Here is a 19,933-nt window from a genome sequence, read left to right as displayed (position 1 = left end):
TTGGGCGTCAACGTTCTCTGCCGCCTTTTCCCCGCTTTGTATTGCCTGTCTTTTTTTTTTTGTAGCCTTTCCGACACTGTCACTGTACACTTTCCGCTCGCACCAGCGTTTTCAGCAAAGCATGCGCTACACGACCTCCCGGGAAGGTTAGCGGTGTGGGTTCCCCTAACGGAGTGATATTCCATCAGTCGCATAAGCGCGTCCAAAGTTACTTTTTTTGATTTTGCGTTGAAGGTCAACTGCACAGGCTTTAGGAATCGACGAGCTTAAAGCGATATAATGTGTGAAACTTGCAGATAAACCATGCGAACTCTTATTCGCGATAGCATTTGAAATGGTGACAAAATCGCTTTTTGAAATCGAGACGGCCATCAAGATTCTCCGCAGCGCGCAGCTCCAAGTGGAGGACGCATCATGACGTCATCGAAGGTGCCAGTACATTTGCAACGCATAAACGCTTGGTTTTAAGGGGAAAAAACGTACGCCACCGAAGCCAAAGGCCTCCGAGCATTGTTTGGCAGCATCCAACTAGGCATGGCAGGGTGTGGTTGGCTGCAGCGCGAATTTAAAATCTTAACTTCCATGACGTCACACCGAGCTTCTCCGCACTCTCCGGTGCCGTGAGGAGAAGCTTAAAATTTAATCGTCGATTGCGTCACTGTTTTAAATGCTAGCGCAAAAACACCTGGCATGCTTTACCTACAGCCTATATAGATTTGGATCCTTGAATAGCGCGGAATTTTCAAAAAGTGGTGCAGTTGCCCTTTTAATGAAAGCTGGCGCTTTGCATACCTCCACTGTTGTTGCGTGTGGCTTCGACAGTTTGCGCAAACGAGCGCAAGTGCCCAATCACGACGGATGTATATATCCTTGTTTTATTTTTAAGCGACGTGAGCTTCAGGCTGTCTTGCACCGTATGTAGTTCGGAGGAGTCTATACTCCGTAGCACGTACTGTGCAGAACCAGTTTCAACTTCCGTGCGATGTTTTTTTTTTTTTTTCTATTGCAACAACACCACATTACGCGGGTTTCCTGTCGTCCAATTTAATAATGTACGACTGCCGACTGGATGCGAGCTGGTCGCTTCCTCCAGGCCAGCAGTTTTTCGCCGCCGCTGTCACGGGCATCGTTACCCGGTTGTTTCGGGACTGAACTCGTGCGGGATGTTGACGCTTAAGCGTTTGCCTTTGGCTCGTGGGCGTACGTCCCTTTAGAACCCCCGTTTTTCCTTTTGCGGTCATTGCCACCTCTGCTACAGCGCGCTTGGGATGCTTTTGTCGCTAGCTTTCGTAATCCTTGCTGCACGCGCTGTAAACTTTCGCCACACAGCTCTTAGCTGCATCTGTGTATTTATTGCACGCGCTTGTGTTCGCACAAGCCAGGTTAAGCTAGCAGCGAGTATATTCTTTCTATACTACTTCATCGCGCAGTTCTTTGCTGCATCACGCTGTACTGCGATATTGCTCAGCGCGGTTTCATTTCCCATGCGCAGATAATTCGGCGGACTTCGTCTTATACACGGCTTCGTCGCCTTAATTGTCGACATTCGATGCACCGCGCTCGCCCCCTGAGGATCTCCGGCACTCAGGGAACCAATTCTTGAAACCGCCGCGGTGGCTCAGTGGTTAGAGCGCTCGACTACTGATCCGGAGTTCCCGGGTTCGAACCCGACCGCGGCGGCTGCGTTTTTATGGAGGAAAAACGCTAAGGCGCCCGTGTGCTGTGCGATGTCAGTGCACGTTAAAGATCCCCAGGTGGTCGAAATTATTCCGGAGTCCTCCACTACGGCACCTCTTTCTTCCTTTCTTCTTTCACCCCCTCCTTAATCCCTTCCCTTACGGCGCGGTTCAGGTGTCAAACGATATATCAGACAGATACTGCGCCATTTCCTTTCCCCAAAAAACCAATTAATTAATAATTAAAAAAAACCGTGTGCCATATATGGTATAGCTGTAGGCCCCACCCACCCCATAACAAATCTCACGAGATTCACAGTGGCAAACACAAATGTTTCACGACGAAACGGCGCAGTGGCTGCTTCGCTTCTCGGTGGATACCTCAACCGCGCTGTGAAGCAAGAGATGAACGAGGGAGTGAGAGATATAAGAGAAAGAGGTGCCGCAGTGGAGGGCTTCAGATCGATTTCCAGGCTCTCAAACGTGCACTGACATCAAAAGAGCACTCGGGCCTCCAACGCCTCGCGGCCGCCGCGGTCGCGGGATTCGGTCCCACAACCTCATGCTTGGCAGCCGAACGCCGTAACCAGTGAGGCACCGCGGCGGAAAGCAAGGGAACGTGGGAGTCCTCCTCGGTTGTGACGTACCATGCGGCGCAAACGGCTGTGTATCGATAACACCATCGAAAGCCCCCAGAGAGGAGGTATGGCTGTACAAGACGAAAAGGATGTCTCGCAGCGGGGTGCATAGTGCGTGGCAGTCGGCGATTTTCCGTGCACTGCCGTGGACAAGCGAGCGAACGTGTCCTCACCGTGGGTCGTCGTCGCGTCTCATTAGCGATGCGGCACCCGTAGCTGACCCCTGGCGACCGCGTGTGTCGCTGCTGTCTGGACGCGTGACAACAACGATTGTGCAATACCGGCGCGCGTGTGTCTGTGTGTCGGGGGGACGCGTATTCGCGACCGGATATTTGCGCCCGCCGAGTGTTTGCCCGATGCTACGGAGCATTGTCTGCATGCGCCGCGCCGGCGCGACGGCAACGTCGTCGATGTCACCCGATCGCCGTCCGTGTCATGCATACATACCTTGTATGCCCGCGTGCCTGCACGTCTACCTGCGTGTCGAAGTAACGCTGGAGTGATAACGCCATCCGCACGAGGCGAGGTTCTAAAATGTACGTCGTAAACCGCCTTCTGGTGCTCGAAGGGGCGTTCACAGTAGCTGCTCCGTTTTACGGCGTCAGCTGTTAAAATCGGGAATCCCCCCCACCTCCCTCCCAAAACTTATTCCTGTCGTGGTCGTTGTCCCCCATGAAATGAAGTCATCACAGAGCACGGTCATTGACCTATTAAACCACTTACGGATGACCGTGACCCCTTTACACGGCGTTATAACAGCTAACGCTGAATTTCCTGCCAGATTACATGCACGGCCCTTTAAGCTTTCTTTTTTTTTTTCATGTATACAAACGGCATGTGAAGGGACTCAAACAGGTTTCAGCCACGTGATATGTCGTAGTCTATAGCGCATCGGTTCTTCAGTGATCTTAGAGTGCACGTCCAAGCAATATGAACGAGCACTTTGTTCGCACTCTATAAATTTATTTTTACTTCTCCCGAAAACATTTCAGGGGATGTGCGTCTATAAAAAACTATGTAGAGAAGAGAGGAAGAGTCAGAGAGACAGAAAAAAAAAGGAAAAGCTGGGAGGTTCACCAGGAAGTTCAACGTGGTAAAAAATGCAAGGTATGCTTTTCACTTGTGGGGCAAAGCCAAAGTCACTGAATTTCATATTGCTCCAACGTGTACAACCAGCCCCCCCCCCCCCCCCTCCCCGAGGTCGTTTCATTTTTTTCTTCTTTGGCAGTCGGTTGCAGTTGATTTCTAATCAATATGCAATCTAATCGCCTGTCTAACCGTCAGGAAGCGACGATGGAGACGTCATTTATCGCAGAGATCCTGAATTTCTGAGATTCTTGGGCAGCTATTCAACGCGCTTATTTGTCACTCCCCCCTCCTTCAAGCCAAGAGTCTATTGGGGCGTCCTTTGACCGTGTCTTCCCTGAGCATTGTGCGATTCTTATCGGCGAGCAATCGCGAGCTCTTGCAATCTCTCCCGAGCACTCCTCTGAGAGCCCTGTCGGCTCATGAGAGCCGTGCAAAGATACGGCAGCGCATGCCTTGAGAGATACGCGGAATGCCCGCGGCATACAACTTCACTTCTCTCGGTCACTCTGGGGGCGGGTACACTGGCGATGTATGCAGGATGTTCGTATAACATGTGCTGAAGACACGAAGCGAACCGGTTTAGATGCAGCATCGAACGTTTTTGAGTGGTTCCATACAACACCAAACGTCCTGGGGACGTCTTCAGGACGTCCTCAAATGATTAGAAAGTCTTCATCCCGAACAGGACATTCTGAGTACCTTTTGAGTACGTGTAACTCTTGGTGTAATTCAAAGCATGAACGGTACGTGGTTTGTTTCGCGAGCTCTGCGAAATGGGCCTGTTACGTAATCGCCTTGTGGCTACGACATAACACATATGTAACAATGTGGCGACACGCCACCTGCATGCTCAGACACAACTCTCATCCCCGAAAGGCATTCCGAACTGCGCGTTAAATGTGAACTCTAAAAAGCTCGCGCGAAGTGGCGCGTGTTTTGCACAACGCTGGGCAACCCACGGTCACGAACAAACACGCAGTGCGTATATGGACTCCTGATTGCACACCCCGCATACCGTTCATTTTGCGTGGCGGCGTCAACTCTCATAGGTTTTTGCGTCTCTTTTCGCTTGCTTTTTTTTTTCGCGGGCCATTTGGAGATATTTTAGCTCGCATACATGCGTGTGTGTTTCGTGTGTGTCGCATCCTCTTTCACCCATGTAGAGCTATAGTAGGTCAGGCCTAAGGTCAGGCTAATCTACAGGTGTAATAGAATGCTTTTCTAACTCGCCGAAGCTAATGACCTGCATGCTATATAAGGCAGTCCGTATAGCTGCAGAACCTCGACCACACCTTGAGTTCAGCCGCCGCGGGGGCTCCGTGGTTATGGTGCTTGACTGCTGACCCGAAAGACGCGGGTTCGATACCGTCCGCGGCGGTCGAATTTCGATGGAGGCGAAATTCTAGAGGCCCGTGTACTGTGCGATGTCAGTGTACGTTAAAGAAATAAATAATTGGTTTTTTGGGGAAAGGAAATGGCGCAGTATCTGTCTCATATATCTTTGGACACCTGAGCCGCGCCGTAAGGGAAGGGATAAAGAAGGGAGTGAAAGAAGAAAGGAAGAATAGGTGCCGTAGTGGAGGGCTCCGGAATAATTTCGACCACCTGGGGATCTTTAACGTGCACTGACATCGCACAGCACACGGGCGCCTTAGCGTTTTTCCTCCATAAAAACGCAGCCGTCGCGGTCGGGTTCGAACCCGGGAACTCCGGATCAGTAGTCGAGTGCCCTAACCACTGAGCCACCGCGGCGGGGCTACGTTAAAAAACCCCAGGTGGTAGAAATTTGCGGAGCCCTTCACTACGGTGTCTCTCATAGCCTGAGTCGCTTTGGGACGTTAAAGCCCCATAAACCAAACCAAGCCAAACACCTTGAGTTCTTTAATGTGCACCGAAACCTCGGTAGTGTGTGGGCGCTGTATATTTTACAGCGAGAGCTGGTAAGCGCCCGTTCCTGGGTTTCGCGTCGTCGCCGTGTAGTTTCCGGCATAACCGGCGGGTGCGTTGCTATGGGAACCATTGGGAGGATGGTTACTATGGAAGGAGGAAGGTATGGCGAGAGCGTAGGAATGCGTAACCGTAGTATAGTTACCACGGGGAGCCATCCGGCGAGGGTTCCTCGGTGACGCCGCGCGCCTAGAGCGGCGGATTGGAGAGGACAGCCAATGGAAAAACGAGCATGCGTGGGAAACTAAAAACAGCGCTCTTGAACAGAATATACCTCATTCCTTAATTGACGTCGCTGAATCTCGCGTTACACCGCGGTAACCATTCTGTCATTTATTTTTCTCTCTCATTTTGCCTCTATCGAAATTGACGCCATCGAGGCGGAGTTCTAACCCCCGAGCCCGCAGTGCACGCTGCATACGCGACCAGGTAGGTAGGAGGGCTGGTTATCCTGCTACTCTGGGGATCTTGCTTAGGAGAGGGAAAAGTGGTGGGCGAATAGGTAGAAGATGTCCTCGATAACGTGGGCTCTGTGGGCAAACGGTGTGATTGCATTTCATTGAGCCCGGTGTTTGGCGTTTCTACCAGCAATTTTTTTTTTGCATGTACATAAGGAGAGGTTCGTAACCTGACAGTGACCCTAATCCATGCCCCGGCAACTCCTGTCATAACTATGCGATGCCCGCAGCCAAAGTCACGGCAAGTTGTTCAAACGTTTTAGGGAAATCCCCCAAGGTGGAGTAGAAGCATAGTAGAATGAAGATATTGCTCTCTTATACACGGCAAGTTGTGACGGCTTGTTCCAGTGAGAAAAATACCACTCGCAGCCGCACCTGTGGATCTTCCGTCATGTAGTAGTAAGTGGTTTATTAAAATAATAATAAAAAGGAAGGAAAATATTTTTGCTAGCCCCGGCATTTGCCATCGCTACTGGAAGCACCTGAGCTGGGGCAACGGAAATAAAGGATAGCAGGCAGAATAGAGAAATGAAATGATAGAGGTGAGGGGACAGGAAGAGAGGATAGGGGGAGAGGCAATATACGCGATCACAGGATAATAAATATGCGCAGGTTGCGCGCGTGATTAGCTCATCATGAAGCACATCTTCCGTCGGCAGTATGCCAATTCGCGAGCCGTTCTTTCGTAGTGAAGACAGAGAGAGAGAGAGAGAGGAGGGGGAGAGGGGGCATAAAAGGGCTCTTACGCTTATCTTCAACGCAGTGTCGACAGATATACCTGATCCCGTGTCTAGCTATACGTCTGGCTATGTTAAGCCCCGAGTGCTTTTTTACTGCGTCTCAAAGCGGAGACGACGGACGAGCGCCCGCCGCATTGTACTGGATAGCATTTGTACGAATTGTCTGCAGGAGACTCCGAAAAGCAAATGTTTAACCAAGTATAGAAACTTGTTTCACTCCTTCCATTTACTCTCTTTGGCGTGTGCGTGTCACGTCGCTGCATGTGCCTGCTGGATGAGAAGCTGAAACTCAACAATAGCTATAGAATAACGGCTGGTGTGCGCATGGTATAGGAACGCGTGGACAAAAGAAATAAATGGGGACCTTTTTTCTTGTAGTTCGCAGTGTATGCACCTTCTCTGATTTGTGTTCGCCATACAGTCACTGAATTTGGCCCGTTGTGCTGCCAACTTCCTCGTGCAGCCAGCCGGGCAAGGCAATTGATTTCACTAGGCCCTTTGCCCGTACGCGTGAGGCGCAACGCAATGGTGGCGAAGAGCGCAGAGGCCGCAGCTTAATTTCACTTTATACCGTCGTTCTTTGTACTGGCCTTCAAATTTGCTGCGCGAGCTGTGACACGTTTTGGAATAATTTGCTCGTTAACTTCCGAACGTGCAAAACATAAAAAAGGTGGTAGGTCATTAAACCGGTCATTAACGTAGTTAAATCGAGTATATGTGCGAAAGCATGTGTTTAGTCTGACTGGCTCATGGTTTTGCTTTGCTGGGTCGTCGGCACGTCCGGCGACGATATTAGACTCAGGTTAAGCTCGGATAGAGGTTAAGCTGATGGAAGTCGATGAAGGCTACGATGGGCAACGCACAGCGGAAGAGGGTGTTGGAGTTTAACACGAGGCCGGTACCCCAGTGTGGGTATGTGCCATCTTTTGATATGCTAACAACAACAATAACACGATGCGTGATCGGCTGCGGCGATATCATAGTCGCCCTCGTGCATTGGCCAGCGAAGCTGATCTGTTCGCGCCGCCGCGGGTTCGAAACCCAGTCGCGGCTGTGTTACTTGTACTTCTGCATGGGCTGTTGCTATACTAGGTTTGGCCAAGGTCACGAAAATTGATCGACGCCATTGGCTGGAGCGTCTCCGTTGAGGGGCATGCATCTGCCGCTTTGTTCCTGAGATGCATCCGGCTATAGTTTTGCAAAAACGAAGAGCATCTAGGCTTAAATGTCATTCCAGAGGGCGCTGAAGAAGTGCGCAGCTGACCGTACGCCTTCATGCGGCAGCGGGTTTAACGAGGTGCAACAATGATCGTTGCGAGGTAGGTAGAGGTCTGTTCTTCGAACGAGTTGCAGAAAAGTGGCACCGAGAGTTGCAACAGCGGTTCGGATGTGCGGAACACAATCATCACACAAGGCCGCGAAAGCCGCGGTCTTCTTTATAGGCGGAAGAGGCTGTATTTCTTCGTCTGCAGCGGCGTCACTTTTGGCGGGGCCCTGTTAGACGGCGTTGCACCTGCTTGCGTAAGCACGGCAGCGCAGGTGATAGCGTTGGCTCTGAGAAATCCTCGCCTTCCCCTACACTCTAGTATAGCGCGCATCGAGGCACCCTACCCTCTATAGCTGCGCCGTCCCCTTTGAGGTGCAGTCACGGACAAAGAATGTACCCGCCGTGGTCGCTTGATTGATGCTTCCGCAGCGACGTGTGATCCCGCTGAGCGGAAGACGTCGACTCCGAAGAGCAGCTGCCCCGCAGGTGGATGTACGGTGCTGACGTATTTCACTGGCGCAACTACACGGAGGTCAGGTGGTGTGTTCGCGAAGAATCAAGGGCCGTAAACCATGCAGGAAGATGCTTTTCGCCTGCCGCGAAGGAGTAATTGCGCCGCTGTAATGATTAGTGCCTATATGGCGGCATTTTCAGGACGGCCGAATCAGCCGGCCACCTATGTTGAAGCTTGCTAGTGGGTTTCGGGCATCGGCGTTCTGCCGTTCCGGATAGGTTGTCTGAGGGCGCCGTGTTAATTTCGACGACATCGGGTTCTTTAACGCGCACTGACATAGGATAGCGCGGGATTCGATCCCACAACGTTGGGCTCAGCAGCCGAATACTATAACCACTGAGCCACCGCGGCGGGTCCTTAAGCCATGGTATAGTTACTATAAGAGCTCATAAGTATGGAATTTCTTTTGACACGTCCACACAAGCACAAGCTGGGTTATCCCTTGGTGTCAGCTGACACCGTAAGAAAAGCTACGCATGCGCCGTAGTGCGCCGGTATGCGTCTCGGTGAAAGGGACCTCCGCTGACGCCGCAAACGGGAGAGGGCGTTCGCGTCGGTTTCTCCGCAAACGAAAGGAAAAATAGACGCGAAGGACGCTTCTCTCTTTGCTCTCAGGTAGAGGCAGTTTTTCTCGAATACTCGCAAAAAAAAAAAAAGCGGGGAAGTGGAATAGAGAAGAATAAACAAAAAGCGAAGCGTGCGGCGCCTTCCCGGACAGGCAATACGTCTGCCGATATATTTCCGCCGGGGCGTGTGTGCGTTTCTGTGTGCGCCAGGTCTCGGTACCTATCTGGTCGTTGTCGTCACTCGCTTCGAATCGAGGTCGCAGCGGCGGCGCGTCACTTCCACGCGCCACAGTTGCGCGGGGCGTGGATAGAAGGCTTGTCGCGCTCCATCGAGGCTGCGACTCCGGCATCGACTCTCATTTCAAGTTTAAATTTCGTTCCCATTATAGGGTCCCCCGCACACCCCCTTTCGCCGCTCTTTTTTTATATTTTTGATCGACTGACTCGAAGCCGAGCCGGCGATCTCTCTTGGGTGGTGCGCGCGCGTATCGAAGCACGCGGCGGCGATACATGCTTGTGGAGTCGTTTCGCCGATATGGTCTGATCGTGTTCGCTGTCGAGCGTTAGAAATATGAAGGCGAGGCGCCGAGCTGTAGTGGATCGTGCGTGTAAGTGGCCGTTTCCCGTGGCGATATGCTTTATTCATATATACTCGGAGTTTATTTTGTCCTTTTTTTTGCGCTGTGCCCACTTTCTTCATTTTCAATGCGGTGGGCGCGACTGGCGTTATCGAGCGATTTGAGTCAAGCCTGCAGCCGAATCGCGATAATTCGAATTCGAAAAGGACCGAAATTTTGCTCCAGCTATGCGGAGATCGAATTAAAGGGAACCCCAAAGAGGCAGTTCGGATAAAGCCGAAGTTTGAATCGCGGGAGTTCCAATTACCGACGTTAAACCGTATACAAATTCACGAGTTGCTTTAGGACCCTGTCTAGTCTGCCCCCCACCCCCCGTTTCCCCCCCAGTAAAATTTCGTATGGGCACGTTTAGGTTTAGTTGCGGTTGGACTACATACGGATATTTGGGTCGGCCAGCTGGAGTCCTTGAGTCCCAGCAGCTCAGTCTATATTCGGGCCGGCACGCTCTGTCTTCATTCAGTTGCCATCAAGCGACCTTTGCAGCTGATCGTTACTGCACGGAAAAGCGTTTCCCAATTTCTGGAGGCAAACAAAGCTCTCAATCAGCGCAATTTCGATAGCCATACTGTAATTTCTTTCTCTGCTCGTTAAAGTTTTAATAATGGATTGGAGCTCGTGAAATCGAATTCAAGGTTTGTCCGCAAGTCGCTCTGTTTTAACAAGGGGGGTACCGGTTTTCAGCATATGACTGAAAAACACTCTAAACGATTTTTTTTTTGCTTTAAATACGCGCTTAATCACCATTTGTGTGGAATATATAAGCGAAAAAAATGGTAATCTCAGCTCAAGTTGCGACCTTGAGTCGATCGCTAGACGGGAATTTCGCTTTGTTTCTGTAGATGCAACGAGTGATCGACCTGCTGCTGTTTCAGCTGTTACGCCCGAGTGTATGGTGATGATGATGATGATGATGATGATGATAATACTAATAATACTTAATAATTAATAATCATTCATAATAATAGCAACACTCAAGCACGCAAGCTCGTGGGCGGATTTATGACAGCCCTCGCAAGACGTGGGAGGAGCGATTAGCCCCGCACAAAGCATGTCTCTTTTTTTTTTCTTTGAAAAGAAAAAAGGTTGGAGTCCAGTCCATTCTATGGCAAGATTCTCGTTCAGGTTGAGGGGGAAAGGGAGGAGGGGGTCGTGTACACATTTTCAGCGACTAAGCGATAGAACGAATGACTGAAAGACTGAGCCATTGTTTGCTTCTGCTGCGATTGTGGACTGGCGCTGGTGTTCGACGTCACGTGATCACACGTGCGCTGCAGAGCGATAGCAGGCGAGTCCAAACGCGGCTCTTGGCGATGTGTGTTAAGTGCACTTCCCCATTTCCAAGCCCATTTCGAAGGAATGTTGTTCCAGGATTTTCTCTCAAGCAAGTAACCTAGCTGTGCTAGATTGCACATACACGCGCACACACGGATACGACGATACTGACAAGAAAGAAAAAGATAAAAAAACAAATAAAAATCGCGTTTTGCACGTGTTTAATAATCAATAATTGGTTTTTGGGGAAAGGATATGGCGCAGTATCTGTCTCATATATCTTTGGAGACCTGAACCGCGCCGTAAGGGAAGGGATAAAGGAGGGGGTGAAAGAAGAAAGGAAGAAGGAGGTGCCGTAGTTGAGGGCTACGGAATAATTTCGACCACCTGGGGATCTTTAACGTGCACTGACATCGCACAGCACACGGGCGCCTTAGCGTTTTTCCTCCATTAAAACGCAGCCGCCGCGGTCCGGTTCGAACCCGGGAACTCCGAATCAGTAGTCGAGCGCCCTAACCACTGAGCCACCGCGGCGGGGCGTGCACGTGTTTGCCGGCAGCACTGTCTCGGCGTTATGCGTATCGCGTGATTGTATTTGACTCTGCAGTGTTTCGTTATCGTTGTTCTGCGGAATAAAAACAAAAGTAACGCAAAAAAGTTGCACGGCCGTTGGCAGCGCGCGCACTAATAATAATAATAATTGGTTTTGGAGGGAAATGAAATGGCGCAGTATCTGTCTCATATATCGTTGGACACCTGAACTGCGCCGTAAGGGAAAGGATAAGGGAGGGAGTGAAAGAATAAAGGAAGAGAGAGGTGCCGTAGTGGAGGGCTCCGTAATAATTTCGACCACCTGGGGATCTTTAACGTGCACTTACATCGCACAGCACACGGGCGCCTTAGCGTTTTTCCTCCATAAAAACGCAGCCGCCGCGCACAGGAGTGGGCGAAAACCGGTGCAATGGGAGAACTCGGCATCCGCCGGGCACTTACAGGAAGCGCTGCTACACAACCGCTACAGCAGCACAGGCGTCGCAACCGGGCAACGTGTGTCGCCATCGCTGATGTATTGCTTTAGGGTGCGTCGCGTTGCAAAAAGAAAAAAGAAAACGCACACACGCAAGCACGCGAGTGCGTACGTTTAGCCATTTTTCTTCGCGTTTTTGGAACTACTTGTTGTCTGCCCTATGTCTTCCTGTATAGCCACTAATCAAGAGGAGTTTTGTACAGATCAAAGTTGTGCGACAGATCAGAGAGAATTGCTGGACGATTCTGAACGATGGGAAGAAAAAAAGAGAGATTTTAGATGTATTTTTCAAGGACGTACACAGTCAAATATCGATAATTCGAACTCCAAGGCGACCCAAAGGTGCAGATCTGATGTGCAAGACCTAGAATGCATTTCCGCACTAAAAGTTTGCGAAGTTTCGGCAGGTATCTCGGCAATCATTTAGACATTTCTTTCATTCGGTTATCTTACTATTATTGATTTAGACACTCCTTCACACCCCTGCTTTCACTTCCGGATGAGCATATCAGCGGTATACTGTTTCCAGGACAGCGCGCTCTTCACTGTGTGTTCCTGCGAAACACATTTGCCCTTTGTATACACGGTGACGTTAAAAATTAGGCCATAACACACATGCACCTCTGTCGTTATGGCTGAATGCGTCAACGCGGCTCTGTAGTGTGAGTCTGATATCCTGGAACGGTTATCCGGCACCCTGGCAACTTCTCTCATGCCTAGCAGGTGCACCAACATAGAGCTGATGGCCTTTAGCGAAGCTAGCTTTTTTTAAGCAGTTTTGATGGGTTGAGCGTCGTGATTTCCGCGCACTTCACCTTTATTTTTATTGCTATATTTTCCCCCAAATGCACAATTTCAAGTAAACAGCCTACCCGGGTTCGAACCCGACCGCGGCGGCTGCGTTTTTATGGAGGAAAAACGATAAGACGCCCGTGTGCTGTGCGATGTCAGTGCACGTTAAAGATCCCCAGGTGGTCGAAATTATTCCGGAGCCCTCCACTACGGCACCTCTTCTTCCTTTCTTCTTTCACTCCCTCCTTTATCCCTTCCCTTACGGCGCGGTTCAGGTGTCCAACGATATATGAGACAGATACTGCGCCATTTCCTTTCCACCAAAAACCAATTATTATTATTATTATTAAGTAAACAGCCAGTGGTTGTCACTGCGACACATATATTGTAGATCGCAGCACAATAAACCACTCAGTCGACCTCGTTAAAACTTCTTTTCGGGCGAGTTGGTGCATATCTACCCTGTAAAAAGTTTTAGCGCAAACAGAGAGAGACCGCAAGAAAGACGACACACACATGCAAGCCGCCACGGTGGCTCAGTGGTTTTGGCGCTCGGCTGCTGACCCGAAAGACGTGTGGGTTTGATCCCGACCGCGGCGTTTGCGCTTCGACGGAGACGAGATACTGGAGGCCCGTGTACTGGGCGATGCCAGTAACCCCAGGTGGTCGAGATCTCTGGAGCCTGTCACTACGGCGTCTCTCATAGCCTGAGTCGCTTTGGGACGTTAAACCCCATAAACCATAAAATACACACATAGACAAGCGCTAACTGACAACCCGTTTTATTGGCGGAATGTCACGCCTTATGTACGACGAAGTTGTGATGACAGAGCCAAAATAGCAGAACGCATGAGCAGGCAAGCATGGGCGCATCACACTGAACCAAATTTTCTTTAATCTTTAATTTCGTCAACAGTCAGCCGCGTCCAAAAGCTCAGTTTCAGCCACAAACTGAGATAAAGATGGAGTGCTAAAGCATCCACTGCCAAATTTGTTTATGTGGTAGGATTCTAGACTAATCCGCGCCGTCTTGTCTCTACTGGGTTACCAAGAATCTTTGTCCCTTCGATAAAAGGAGCTGTTGCCGTACGAGTCGGCACATTCCAAGACAATTAAAAGTGTCTTGTGAGTGTGTCGCCTTTTTTATGGCGCGTGTCTGTTTGCGCTAAAACGCTTTACAAAGTCAACCCCTCGAGACAATGTCGGAAGGTGAATCACCGCTGCGAGTCGTTCCGTTACACCCTCTGCACCTGCGTGAAGTTGTTTCCCCATCAGTGGGTGTATGACCTGCAGCGCAGCCAAGTTGTCAACAAAACACTTCATTCCTATCACCGTATGAAAAAAAAAAAAACATGGTATTTAGGGTTTAAAGTCCCGAAGCGGCGCGTGTGAGGCTACGAGGGTCGCCATATATAGAAGGGCATTGGATTAATTTATGCCACCTGGGGGTCTTTTTGCGTTTCGCCTCCATCGAAATTCGGCCGCCGCGAGCGAGTTCGATCCCGCTAAACCAGGGCTCATCAGTCAAACGCGAAAGCCACCGGACCGCCGACCTTACGCGGAATGAGAGAATGCGGGGCCCCACCTAATGAGTGCAAAAATATAAAGTACATTCACTTTCTGTCTCTTTCGCTCTTGGGCGTCACTTTCACAAGTGCGGCGAGACTAGTTCCAACTCATATTTATTCTCTTCCTTTAAACTTTGCGCATATGGAGATGATGATGATGATGATGAAAACATTTATTGAAATCCGGTTACCGGAAGACTGATCGGGTCCCTAGTCAGGGACACCGTTGGCAAAAGCCGCTGCCTGTGCTCTTCTTTCGACGAGGGCTCGTTGTACCTCGAGGTCCAAGCTGGACAGGGCCGCCTTCCAGTCGTCCCGCGTTGGCTGATTTATTATGTAAATACTGCTATTTTTCTGGCACGCCCATACCATATGATAGAAAGAAAAAGAATGAAGCCGCTTACACTTAGGGTACAGTGAGTTACCAGGGCTAGCTGATTCACACAGTGATGACGTCACGCATTACTTCCACTGCTACTGAACTGCCACTGAACAAAGTCGGATAGTCACAGTATAGTAGCCTATGAATCGTGGTCCGAATTAGCTCTTGCAGCTGGAATGGTTACCCAGGGTGGCCTTGTCCGGAGAGTGGATGATGATTTTGATGATAAACATTTTATTCAGTAAAAGGCTTTGCCCCCCCCCCCCCCCCCCTCTATTGGGAGGGGCCATTAGTCCAGGGTGGAGGGCGGGCCCACCGAGCCACAAATGTTCTATACATATGTATAGTGCCGTGTATCTTTCGGCATGCGGACTGAACTGCGACGATAACGTATAAACAGGTGAACTAGGCTATTACATCTGCCGCTGTTAAAAGAAAAAAAAATTGCAATGCGATTCGCTCCCATTTAATCTGCCTGCTCCAGAAGCCATCTCATTCAGGCGAGTCGCTTACGATGATCATAATGGCAATGATTTGCAATAATAACGACGATTTATGTATGATGGATGATCCATTGTTTAACTGGACTCGAAATGCGCATTTGTGCTGTCACGAATTCATCTTAATTAGTCTATCAAAATAATCAGTGTACAATTCGCGTCTTAAAACAAATTGCATTTTTAAATTGAGATAAGACTCAACTTTACGGAGAAACCAGTTACTGTCGTCATGTGCATTTCCGCCGTTTATTATGAGCGCTGGAAATGCGGACTCTTTAATGAAACGTGTCCTCGAAATACTGCGGACAAGAGACCTGTCTGAGCGGGCCCTCGAATGCATTTAGAGACCCGAATAAGGCGCGCACTCAGGGGCAGCCTACATGCATGCCGGGAAGCCAACAGGTTCGTCGAGCCTCGCTAAACAGCAGCAGCAGCCGCAGCATCTCGAAGCCGTCTTCCGCAGAGGCTTGGGGTCGCGTATGGCCTCTGCTTTCTTGCCGTGTTCATTCTCCGAAGGTCGCCACCAAAACCAGCAGTCGGGGGAGAAGCTCGCGGCCTCCACACGCAGGCTTTGCGTACGTGACCTCCCCCTCCTCCGTTCACTCACAGACGCACGCACACACACACGTACGCCGGCGCCGAGGTCGCGAGGCGCTGGCCACTGTTATGCAGACCGCGTTTAGTGCCGTAACGCATCGCGTTCAATCGCCGACCCGTCTGGGGGTTGATCTGCTCTTGCCTGCCCCGTAGAAGGAAAGGATCGGGCGAGGGGGAGGGAGTGCGCTAGAGCACACGGCTTTTGGGCCTTTTTGTTATCAGCCAGCGTGGCATTCGAAGACGTGCTCTGCTGCCGAGCGCGTCGCCCATCTCGGCCCGACATCGGCACGCCGCGTCAAGGCGACACCTGCCTGCCTGCCGTTCGCTTGTCGCAGGAATCTGTCTCGACTTCCAGCGCTGTATAGTGGTTGCGTGTGTATTTTTGTGTGTGCGTACGCGTATATAGCATATATTGCCTCTGAATTTGGCCCTCCGCGTGCCCCACATTTCCGCGGCAATCGAATGGTGATCGACATCTCCGCAGGATGCGAAGCGTTGTTTTTTTTTTTTTTCATTTAGAGGACGTTCTCGCGGGTTGCCGCTATTTCTTTCTTTTTTTTTCTCGTCTTTGCTTTATACCTATTCCCGAATACGGAATCTATAGTCCTTGCGAATCTCTGTACTTTACGGATGTTAGTCGCTCAAGGATTCAGTGCCGCGCGGATTTGCGCGCTAAGCCCCGTACACCACGCGTACGCATCGTGTTTACCGATCAGGTTGGATCACCGCGAGCGCAACCTAATTTTACTTTGCCTTGTGCACTTCGGTGTGGTGCAGCGGTGACCGTGTTCGGGTGTGTAGGAGAGAGTGGATGATGATATGAAAAAAGAAACGGGAGTTGGTCTGCGGAACTGATGTCCTCGTGTTCTCACGCCTGTTCTAGACAGATGGTGCAGTTGTATCTCCAGGTCGGCTGAGAGGTCAGGTCGTCCGCGCGTCCGACTACTGCCTGCCCTCTGTTTAAGGTGGCGTCCGTCCATGAGTGTGAAAGCTGCACGCGCAACTAGATTAACTAACCAGTTCACGTGTGTAGTATAACGTCTCGTTACATTGTAAATGCGCGTATGGGAGAGAGGCGAGAGGATTGACCCTGGCGACAACGTAGTCGGGCGAGGGAATGACTGTGGAAAGGGTGGAAGCCGCGTTGAAACCGGGCGATATCGTCGTCCGCTCGGAAATTCCGTCCGAAAATGCGGCAGGCTGGGCCAAACGCTGCATCAACTAAACAACAACAACAAACGCTCGGGTTGGGTTGTGTCGACGCTACAACCTTCTTACCTATACCTGCCTCGGTTGTGCCCCTCCCCCAACCTCCTTCTTCGTTTCGCCACGGCGATTGCTTCGAAAACCCTTCTCCGCAGCCAGAGATCTCGTTCGACCCAGATTTGTATCGAGGCGTCTGCGGTACGTGTACAGCGGCTGTAGAGCCGGCACCAGCCGATCTTAAGCGCGAACGCACACACACGCACGCGCACATTAAAGCAGCACGCCTTGAGGTGTGCCGGCCGGTAGCTTTTCGCCGCGTTTTTCCACTTCTCTCGCACTCACGACACTCTGCTCATAAAAAAAAAAATTGAAAATACACGCGGGACCCCCACTGTCGCTGACTTCAATGCGCTCATTCAGTGAGCTTTTCTTTTTTATTTTGTCCCTGTTCTCGTTTTTATTTTATTTTTTTCTCCCTCACCGGCTCTGTCCCGACGTCCTTCGAAGGTCGAACACGGCCGCGCACGTACTACGTGATTACAGTCGAGCCATTAGCTGGATTCCGAACGATTACGGGGCTTACGCCATATAGCGTGCGACCTAATGAGCACTCAATTCGGCCGCCCATTTATACACACACATGCTGGCGCAGGCATGGCTTAAGTGCGGCGCGACAGACGCGGATGAACCTGTCGCCGTCTCCCGTTAGAATACGTGGGACGATTGCAAGCAAGCATGCGCATCGTTTCCGCTCGTGGTGGGCCATTCATGCTGCTTTTGAGCCCCCGCTGCTCGCACGGCACTTGTAACGCGGGCGTTACATAAACGGGAACTCCGCCACGACGCAGCCGCGGCTTTGGCTTTGTTTTGTCGCGTATATCATCAGCTTCTATGCATAGTGGGACGTCCCATTGGCCATGCGTGAGATAAACCGACGTTGGTTATTATAACCGGCTGCACGTCGTCTGATGAAAGGCTGCTGAACGAGCAGTTGGCTAGATCGGTTTTCCCGTATCCATTATAGTATTGCGCCAGCCACATAGGCTGGTATACAAGTTCATTGATTCTTGAGGCGGTCGGTTTGAAGAAGGTAGCCGGGGGGGGGGGGGGGGGGGGGGGGGGCTGAATGTCCGTAATTACTAGTGGCATTGCACCGCACAGCAACAGCTGTCATTGTCTCTGTATAGCGTGATGTCTCTATGTAGTTTACTGCTTTGCGGGTTATCATCCCTGTGCAGATCGCACGCTGCCTTGTCTCACGGCCGCGTGCCATTCAATGAACCGCATTTCAATGGCGCCGGCGTTTAAAAGAATGCTCGCTCTAATCGCGCTTCTAAAGAAGCATGTGCGCATGCAGGCACGTATAGCAGGCTTATCAGTTTTTGGGAACCGCAGTGAGATGTTTTGTAGCTCTGAAGTGTCTATTGCGACTACGTGTGCAAGGTACAGCATTCACAATCCTTGTTTAGAGCACCCGAGAGTTGCTATGCAGGAGGAAAAAAGGGTTAATTTAGAGCAGTTACTCGGTTCCACGTACAATGATTATGCTCGAGGGCAGCCATAGAGACTTGCCAGCGCCGCAGGAGCAAGCACAACGCCCTTTCAGCAGCTGCGTTTTAATTTCGCTGTACTTATCCCGCATCATGCAGCTTCGGTGCTCTATAGACAAGACTGGTCACGACTGTATACGTTCTTGCCTATTGAAGCCGGGATACTGAAAGTGCTCCGGGACACCGTCAGGGTGAAACCTACTTCGTTAATTATTGACGCCTTCTTGCCGCTTCAAGAGTTGGGGACACGAGTGGCGAGTGATGATTTAAGAATACACATTCATCCTCTTTTGGTCAGCAAGAGCCTTTTACCACGGCTTTGCTCACACGCATCAACGGGAACACGTCGGAGAATGGGCCTTAATGTAAATCGCATATCAGCGCTTCGCTCGGAGAGTTTTTTTTTTTTTTTCATGAAATAATTTGCTCGCATTTGCTCACATATGTATCACGCAAGCATGGAAACAAGCGTTTAGCGTCCAGCTCACGAAAGAAAGCTGGATTCTACCCCTTTATCCCCCTGACGCTGGCCTGTTGTTGGAGTTCGAAGTTACGAAATCATCCGGCTCGTACTTAATAACAACCGGTTTTTCCCGATAGGCATTGCCCAATTCGTTGAAAATTAGTCGCACTTCAGCCACTGTCAGTGCAGCGGGAAATTTCGGACGCAAAACACAACTGATAAGTGCGCGGAATTCTCGGACGAAAACAAGCGCTTGACTGGTGTCGAGCTGATAGGATAGTGGGCGGTTGCTGTCGAGTGATCTGTCTTAGAGCGGCGAGTGGGAAAACACAGTTTCACTTGCAATTCGCTGCCGTAACAGTTGCGAAACGTCGCTGGCCTCTGTTATACGCGCACCTCGCGCACAGTTTGTCCCCTTTGGCGCGTCCCCCTTGTTGGCACCATGGGCTCACACTCACGCACGCACTCACAGCAGCGCAGGGTCGCGCGTCCCTCCCCCTCGTCCAGACGGGTCCGTGTGAGAGAGAGTTCCGCACCCCGCTGCGAACGTCCGATAAGCAAACCGGTGCGCTCAATTCCAGGAACGACGCTGACATTTCGCCCCCGGGCGGCTGTCTCTGTTCGCAGCGCCACTTTGTCCGAGTGACCGGCGGCGACAGCCGTTTTCCGGACGGACAGACTAACTGCGAAGGCGAACAACTAACTTAGAATCTCGCTCGACTGGGATTACGCCGATTTGTAACCCGCGCGATGCTCCTCGCAGAATGTACAAATTCTAATTTTTGTTTGTGATTGCAAAAAAAAAAAATATAAAATCTTGGCAGTATTGTACAAACCGTATTATATTGCATCATTTTTCGAGGCGAAGCACCGGCTGCGGACACTACTCCGCACTGCAAGAGGTGACCCACTACCGAATATTTCTCTACTTCGACTATGCACTCTAAACAGAACGGAGTGAAAAGTGAGTAAGCTCTCCACTCCTCAAAAGGGAGTGGGCTAGAAGACAACTTACTTCGTTTTTACTTCCATATAGGCGTATT

At 50.7% G+C, this 19,933-nt stretch overlaps 1 protein-coding gene and 1 non-coding gene across 3 annotated transcripts in view; both read left to right on the top strand.

The window, feature by feature from the left end:
• The window catches only part of Moe (moesin), a 125,342-nt gene that overhangs the window by 21,212 nt on the left and 84,197 nt on the right, over positions 1 to 19,933 (top strand). The gene's annotated exons all lie outside the window — the stretch shown is intronic.
• TRNAS-ACU (transfer RNA serine (anticodon ACU)) lies at positions 1,608 to 1,679 on the top strand. Its single transcript has one exon. It is a non-coding gene; the product is annotated as a tRNA-Ser (tRNA).

Source organism: Amblyomma americanum, chromosome 7 (genome assembly GCF_052857255.1).
Source record: "Amblyomma americanum isolate KBUSLIRL-KWMA chromosome 7, ASM5285725v1, whole genome shotgun sequence".
NCBI lineage: Eukaryota > Metazoa > Arthropoda > Arachnida > Ixodida > Ixodidae > Amblyomma > Amblyomma americanum.
This window is presented reverse-complemented; position numbering and strand designations above follow the sequence as displayed.